Genomic DNA, 9,270 nt, shown 5'->3' with positions numbered 1-9,270 from the left:
CAATTGACCATGTATGCTCAGTCCACAAAGAACTCTTCAAAGGTAATGCAGTATGCATTTTAGTGCAGGTGGCCAGATGGACTGGAACTGTGCATTTTGATGCATATCCAACTTTCTTCCTGTTCCTGAATCCAGTGACTATTTAGATATTGGGGGGGGGGGGGGAGAAAAGAAAAGAAAAGAAAGAAAAAGACAGCAAAATAGGACACTGGTTTGCATTTGCTAATTTACATGCATTAGATGCAGATTTAGAAATAATTGCCAGAATTTAAATAGAAAAACAATACTTCACAGTGGGGAAGACTGTGAAGAGATGGCCTATATGCTTGCTCTATCTGCTGTCCATGCATGTACTGCTGAAGGACAGCTTCAAAAACTTGCTGTGTGGTCTTACAGTTCTTTATATCAAAATGGACTTGGACTAGATTATCCTCCAAACAGAGGATTCCTTCAAATAGAGGGCTGACAGCACTTTGAATAAAGGGCTGTTCTCTGTAATACAGGAGCTGTGATCACCCTAGAAGTGTTTCTGAGATTGTATTCTCTGCAACTTAATTTCTCCCTGCATTTTGAAATCCCAAATCACCTGGTTTTGTTTTCCCCAAAGAACCAGTTTTTTAAGGGATTGTTACATGGTGTTCCCCCACAAAGGGAAAAAAACGAATTCCAACATTAACCTCGTTCCAATAATCCTGCATGTGCAGCTTTCCATTTCTTCAGTTGTTCTGTTACTTTTCTCCTTCTCTCCATTTCCAGTCTTCAGATGTGCATTGATAGTAGTAGTAGTACATGGCAGAGGGAACCAATCCTTATGTCCACATGCCTTCATACACATTTGTAAAAGATTGGACCAAACGAAACACATCCACAAGCACGCATGCACATCAATATTGAGTTTCTCCAGTGTTGTATCAATGCACACTTGCACTGGAAATTGAAAATGGTGGCTCACAAACCTAATGTACACATTTTTTGCAAATAATTTCTCCTAACAAATTAAATTATTGTATGTCCTTTTATGAATACTTGTGTTTTCATGCATCCTTTCTGCTAACACATGGGGGGTGTTTGTTGTTGTTTTTTGCAGAGAACTACACCACAAAATTTGGAGAAGTGTGAATATCAAAGGGTACTTGTGCTTTGGTCCGTGTATTGTTTCAAGTTAGGTTCATATTAAACTGGACCAAATATCTCTTTCCATCCCTACTTGTGCATAGCTAATATTTTTAGTAAATCACATTGAACTTACTGGGACTTTAATCTCTGTAAATATGCTAAGGATTTGGCTCCAAGGGTTTGATACCAATCCAGAGCTTGCTAAGCTAGCAAACCAGTTGGCTCAAGGAATAAAAATGTATCTGCTGAACCTTTAACAAACCCTTTACGATCCCATCATCTTTCTGCACGACTGTTTGCCTCACTGAGTTTTGCAGAGCCTCATTACCATAAACCCCCATATTTTTAAAGCCCATTTTTATTAAACCGTTTAGAATTTAACCAGGCAAATTTTGCTGAGTTATGTTTTCTAGGGATTGGTGACATTTTAAAAATTAAGGCAGTATATTTGAAGCTTGCCTGAATACCATAGAGACCCCCCCAAAAAAAACACTGGAGCTTTTATAAAGGCTGCCTCCTAGTTTGCTGCCAGACCTCAGTGCCATTATAATAAAGGGGAATGAATGATGGCATGTCAGACTAGAACCCTAACCCTAACCCCAACCTGGCACCTTCCCATTGCTTTGGACTACAATTCCCATAATCACCAGTCAGCATTGCAAATAGGCAGGGATGATGGGAGTTGAAGTCCTAAACATCTGGATGGTATAAGCTTAGGAAGGTTGGGCTAGAAGAGAATTGGGAGTTACGGGTATCTGCAAGAATTGTTCCAGGAGTGAGCAAGTCCAAACTTTGAAAGTGAGGAGGAAACTGATTTCTCTGAAAAAAAGAGACAAGTACCTATACACTTTGTTTCACAGCTACACACAAATGCTAGGAAGGTGGGAAACTGGTTCATCTGGGAGGGCAGGTGTCTCCCCCCCCCCCCGCCTCATCTTTACATCATAGCTTTACATCTTACAATTCTATATTTTCAGATTATATTCATAATTGTTATTATCATAGATTGACAAATATTACTGTACACAAAAAAGAAAAAATATGTAATTTTAAAATCATAATATTCTTCATAAATGAATGGCTTCCCTTCTCTTCCATTTTGTACTAATAAACTTATTGCCTATATTTGTCCATTGTCTTTCTATTTACAATACGTATTTTCTTATCTATCGATTTTACTTTTAAATTTGTTATCTACAGAAACTGCTCAAAGGCTGTTACCGTTTTCAAATTGCAGCAATTGCTCTTCAAGTATTCCTTAAAACAATTCCAATTTGAGACAAACTCCTGTTTGGATTTATCTTTAATTCTTTCTTATCAGGGAGGGCAGGTGTCAATGCCCATGCTGGGAGCCCATTCTAACTTTACATGTTGCACTTGAGTAAAGACACTCTGGTACAAAATACCTTGATGTGTGAAGGACTTGTGTGCAATATTTGCCATATCGTACTCCTTGGATGGGGTTAAACCACAGAGCCTAGGACTTGCCGATCAGAAGGTCAGCGGTTCAAATCCCCGCAACGGGGTGAGCTCCCGTTGCTCGGTCCCTGCTCCTGCCAACCTAGCAGTTCGAAAGCACGTCAAAAGTGCAAGTAGATAAATAGGTACCGCTTCGGCGGGAAGGTAAACGGCATTTCCGTGTGCTGCTCTGGTTCACCAGAAGCGGCTTAGTCATGCTGGCCACATGACCCGGAAGCTGTACGCCGGCTCCCTTGGCCAATAAAGCAAGATGAGCGCCGCAACCCCAGAGTCGGTCACGACTGGACCTAATGGTCAGGGGTCCCTTTACCGTTACCTTTTTACTCCTTGGTTATGTTAAGTTTCTGCCCCAAATGACGTCCGCTGACCAGCAAAGCACAAACAAGTAAGGAAGTGAGCAAACTCTACCTGTTAAGACATCTGAATCAGCCATGCTCCTAAAAAAAGGCTTGGCAGGGACAGACCTTAGTAATATGACATTTCATGCCCTCCCCCAACCCTCGTGGCACAGGTTTAAGCCAGGCTTTGGGAAGGAGGCACGAGGTTCTGCCAAGTCCTAGAGCCCTACCTCCTTCCCAAAGCCCACTAAGGGTTTGCTGGTTTGGGGAAGGAGCCAAGGGGGATTCAAGGACCCTGTCAGAGACCTCATGCATCCTCCCCAAAGCCAGGCAAGCTCTTACTGGGCTTTGAGAAGGCATCTTTCTCAGCAGCACACTCAGTGTGACCACACCACTTGCACAGTCCTAAACCCTCCCTGGGTTTGTGCATAATTCTTTATGTTTGGATAACTGAATTTTCACATAGTGAGTGTTCTGATAGCAGGAACTGTGTGTACAAACTCCCCCGTCCTCGAAATTGGCGATTAGGAAATGACACAAACTACATAGCAGTTCCAAGTGTTTTTAAGGTATTCAGCCAGAGTTTTACGCATGTGACCTTCATATTTGACAAAGGTCCCAAGGCTATCTATTTCTTACTGTTAAACTCTTGTAAGGCACTGGTGGCGGGGGAGGTTGGAACCAGGAAGTCTGTAGGCCCAGGATAGGAGCCTAACTCAATGTGCAAATGGCAGGAACTGCTGGACTGATCTCAACTGCACTGGGAGAGATACTACACTTCTAGCTCCATCAGAAACAAGCAGCACAAGAAGCACATTGGATCATATCTGGCCCTGTAATGTTGACCTCAACTTGGCTCATCAGCCTGGGGGACTTGTTGCTCTTAGGAGAAGATGAATTGCCGTCTGTGGAACCATCTGTTGGTCTTCAGGCCACAGGACCAGACCAGCCATTAGGAATAGCTAGGCAATCACCTCAGGCAGAAGATACTGGAAAGCAGCAGCCATGGCAACCTTCTACCATTCCTCCTCAAGTACCTCTGCTTACAGCAATGGTAGCCAAACATGGACTACAACTCCCACCATCCCTGACCACTGGCCATTCTGGCTAGGGATGAAGGAAATTGGAATCCAACAACATCTGGGAGGGCACCATGTTGTCTATACTTGACTTCCAGTAATGGATTCCCCCTTGTATAATGGTTGGACCCAGCATCGCCATTGGGATATGAACTGCTCAAATGATGTTTTTATATATGGCTTTATATGCCAGGCGTAAAACTTTGGATCTACCAGATTCAGGGTACTTCCAAGATTGCCACTGTTTTCATGTGGAATTCAATCTCATACTAGCATAAGTCAAGTTGTACAGTTATAGTGGATTGGGAGGTCCTGTGTAACAAACTCTGCTTCTGTAAAAAATAATAATCAGATTTTTGTGATAAGGAAAGCAGCTGGAAAAATGCACCAGAAAGTATGGCACAACACTTGCTTTGAAGCAACATCATCTAACCTTCCCACAAACAAATCAGAATAAATGCTCAATAAAAAGGTAGTCTAAAAGTGCCCTCAGGTAGAAAGGAATTTTGCTGGCAGCAAGTGTGCATTGCAATCCAAAGGGACAAGCAAGAAAATGGGCAATTGAAAATGGGCAAAATGGAGGCAGTGGCTCAGCTGATGACAACTCTAGTGGCTAGCATCTACCTTGACAGCAGTTGTGCACTTCCACAGTGTGGGCTGAGCTGCACCCTGCCTCCACCCATCCCACAATGTACAATGTCTCTGCAGTCTCATTCCATCTCCATATTTGAAGCTTAAAATGGGGATACACAAATCTGTCATTTTGGTTTCTCGTTTTTCCAGTCTTAAATTCAGTTCACATTTTCACATCACTTTGCAGGTAAACAATACCATGGAAATTCAGCATCATTTTAGTGTGCATTTTCTAATTTGTTTTGCACACTTCATCCTAGTATATGCATTTTTGTACACAATACTTGGCTAGAGAACTGCATTGCAAAATTCAGAGAAGTATGAATTTTTAAGGATGGCTGTGTTTTTGTCAGTATATTGTGCTACAAAGTGAATTTAATTTCTTCCCCCATTCCTAGCTTGAATATGCTTGGGGGGGGGCGTGTCTTTAACTTAGTTCCTCATTTAAGCAGCAAAAGGAATTTGATCTGATTATGGTGTTATGCTGTAAAACAGCTGTAATTTATTTTGCATCTCTTCTTGAACTTTGTGGGCCAATCTGCACTCAGCCCAGGAAATTACAGTTGTGAAAGGCCAACTTTATCACTGTCATGCCTACTTCACTGTCATCATTTAGGGCTTAATGGAGCAAAAAGTAAGAACTGTGGAATTTAGCAAGGCCGTTTGACTGACTAAAGATATTCATCACATAGATTTCAGTTTTACCTCATGTTAACCAGCAGTGCAGAGATTGCACTTGTCTTTAATTATGTGCTTGATGAATTTATCAATATAGTTTAAAAGACACATCAACTTTTAAAAAACTCATTCTGAAAATTATATCGGAGTACTGCATGTGCTATCTATTGAGAATTCTCTCTGTGTGTGTGTGTGTGAGAGAGAGAGAGAGAGAGAGAGAGAGAGAGAGAGAGAGAGAGCATATGTGCATGTTTATGATTGCCGCATCAGTTAAGTAATTCACTTGGGCATCTTTTTGATGATGCATCCAAATACTATACTGGTAAATGAACAATGAAGAACAAAGATGTAGAGAGGTGAATATGAGGCATAAAAGATACGTGAGCCAGCTAGCACAATGGACTTCATTTATAGAAACAGTGCAAAACAGTTAAGTCAGTGTTCAAAAATGTTCTTCAAACCCATCACAATTTCATTGTGTTATACAAGGTCTAAGAATAGAATCTTCTGGGGACCTGCACTCTTTGCTTCGTAAATTAGAATGGAACAGGCACAGATGGTTCTTATGTCACTCATCTGAGTGTCCCAGAGCATCAAAAACCTGCCTTGTTTCACTCTGCTGCTGAATTGTCCCAGTTCTGAAGATGGGGGCAAACTTGGGGCATGAGAATTCTTGATGCCTAAGAAGATAAACTGCAACCTGAAGGAGGTGGACCCATGTCACAAACCAGCCAAGGATAGAAAAGCGGTAGGCCATAGGGTTTGTAAGTGGCAGAGATATGGGAAAGGATGGCAAGGATTTTATGGATGGAGCCACACCTCAGTGACAGAGCACATGTACTACATGAAGGGATAGGTGAATCTATCAGTTTCAGTTTCTCTCAGTTTTTCATTGTTCCAATCTTAAATTCAGTTCTCCACATCACTTTGTTTGGGGAGAGATGGAATTATTTCCTCACGAAAATTCACCAGCAAACCAATTTTCCCTAATGCAATGCATTATTGTATGTTATTTTCACAAATATGTGCATTTTAATGAACAATTTATCCTAGAATATGTGTTTTTGTACATATGGAGAACTGGTTGGAGAACTGCACTGCAATATCTGAATAAGTGCAGATTTCAGAGGATGTCTGTGTTATCCAATCTGTTAAGGTTATCATTAATCCTGATTCTGTCTTCAGTGGTATTACCTACCCCTCCCAGTTTGATGCCATCTGCGAATTTGATGAGCATCCCCTCAATTCCCTCATCCAAATCATTCAAAAATATGTTGAACAACAATGAGCCCAGGACAGAGTGCTGTGACACTCCACCTATCCCTTTATCCCAGGAGGAAGAGGAACCATTAGTGAGCACTTTCTGAGTTCAGTGAGCCAACCAGCTGTAAATCCACCTAAGAGTTATCTTGTCCAATCCACATTTTACCAGCTTCTCCACAAGAGTATCATGGGTGATTTTTGTCCCATGCTGGGTTTTAGTCATTACACTCCTTTTCTAAGGGTTCATAAAACAACTGTTTAATTATCTGTTCTAAGACCTTTCTTGGTATTGATGTCAAGCTCACCAGTCAGTAGTTACCTGGGTCTTCTTTCCCCCACTTTTTGAAGATAGGAACAATATTTGCCCACTTCCAGTCCACAGGGACTTCACCTATCATCATGGCTTGTTCCACATCTGGAAGCTATAGTTTCCTGATTTGTATGGAACATTTCTGAGGAGGAGACTATGCATATGGGTACAAAGTTTGTTCAGGTTTCATGCCTGAACTGGGCCAAGGAGTTAGACTGGTGAAATGAATCGTTCTCCCTATAAATGTTGAAGCTGGAAATGATGTAGAGAATTTAACTAGTTATTGATGATTGGAGCCTGAATTCACCCATGACAAGACAAGACGGGACATGCAAGCATCCTCCATCCAGCTGTTTTCAGAACAATTTGGTTCCCCAATCCAACACCCCAATTTCCTGTAATATGTTGCAACCCTATGCATGCTTACTTGGAATTAAGCTCTTTTGAACAAAATTATCTGTAATACTGTCTTAGAATAAAATGCTCTATTAAGAGATCTGCCAGTTAAACTGTCAGCACAAGCCTCCAACACCGATCTGTTCTTTATAGGAACATTTCCAAGACAACAAAATGACAAGATAGAACTAGACATGATGTAGCACCTTAGCTAAGGCCATGAAATTGCACCACCAAGTGGCTGGTGGCGCCCCTTATATAATCATTAGGGATCCAACTTTCTAAACAATCCTGTGTAAGATTGGACTGCAAGACAGGCCTATCATTATCATGTACAACCTAGGCTGCATATACACTATAGCTTTAAAGCACAGTCAAAGCACATTTCCCCTCCCTGAAATTAGAGTAAGAGTAAGAATGGGAACTATACTTTGCCCCTTCCAGAGCTACAATTCCCAAGACCGTTAAAAACAAACTTTCCAGGCACAATTCAAAGCGCTGGTTCTTACCTAAAAGGTAAAGGTACCCCTGCCCATACGGGCCAGTCTTGACAGACTCTGGGGTTGTGCGCCCATCTCACTCAAGAGGCCAGGGGCCAGCGCTGTCCGAAGACACTTCCGAGTCACGTGGCCAGCGTGACATCGCTGCTCTGGCGAGCCAGAGCTGCACACGGAAACGCCGTTTACCTTCCCGCTAGAAAGCGGTCCCTATTTATCTACTTGCACCCGAGGGTGCTTTCGAACTGCTAGGTTGGCAGGCGCTGGGACCGAACAACGGGAGCGCACCCCGCCGCGGGGATTCGAACCGCCGACCTTTCGATCGGCAAGCCCTAGGCGCTGAGGCTTTTACCCACAGTGCCACCCGCGTCCCGGTTCTTACCTATAAAGCCTTAAATGGCTCAGGATTGCAATACCTCAAGGACCACCTCTTTCCATATCCACTGATTCAGACCCTGCAATCATTAGAGGCCCTCTGTGAGAAGTATGAAGGGTGGCAACACAAGAAAGGGGTCTTTCTTTGCAATTGTTCCCTGTTCATGGAATGCTCTCCCCAGGGAGGCTCACTTGGCACCTTCATTACATATATGCCAGGTGAAAACATTCCTCTTCAACCAGGCCTTTGGCTGATTAACACTCTTTAAAATGTATTTGGAGGACAGAGGTTATTGATTTGTTTTTGTTTCATGTATGTATTTTGTATTTTCATTTTGTATTTTTATGGTGTGAACTGTTCCATGATCTTTGGATGAAGGGCATTATACAAATGTTAATAATAATAATAATAATAATAATAATAATAATAATAATAATAATAATACAGTTCCCAGGATTTGGGATGTGTGCGCTTTGAATGTGCTTGAAAACTGCAGTGTACATTCAGCACAGACTTTGGACCTCTGATTTGACCACAAAATCAACTTATTCTCCAGTGAGCTTTAAGAATGATCACAGAGCAATTTCCCACGGAATGATTAAGAATTCTCAAGCCGTGGGTTTTATTTTACCAGGATTGTAATACCAACATAGACCAGATTGTTCCCTCCTTTCCTTCTAAATTATATACTGTAAGGAAACTTATTTCCCTGTCCTTGTCTATATGGAAAGTAATCTACAATGATAGATGCCTTCAGGTACACAGACCCAGTGTCAGATTGTGTGGCAACTTAAAACATTTAAAAGCTCAACGCCATTTCCAATTTACTCTGAACCAGTTCCATGCTAGGCAGGAGGGTGATAAATAATTTCTCATGGATCAACCGTTTGGTAAGGAAGAGGAAAACATTATATCATCTGGGCAGTATCTCAGCATAGTAGTTTGTTCTTGTTGGCCATAGAGGTCTGAAGATTATTTAGTGTGCAAGAGAGATGGACTCCTTCAAAGAAAACAAGTAGAGCAGTGGAGATTAAATACCATTAATCCTTATTTGATCTACTAATTATGGTGCCATCCCTTATTTAGATCTTGATTACAGTTAATG

The sequence above is a fragment of the Podarcis melisellensis genome (genome assembly GCF_964234715.1).
Source record: "Podarcis melisellensis genome assembly, chromosome: Z".
Taxonomy (NCBI): Eukaryota; Metazoa; Chordata; class Lepidosauria; order Squamata; family Lacertidae; genus Podarcis; species Podarcis melisellensis.
This window is presented reverse-complemented; position numbering follows the sequence as displayed.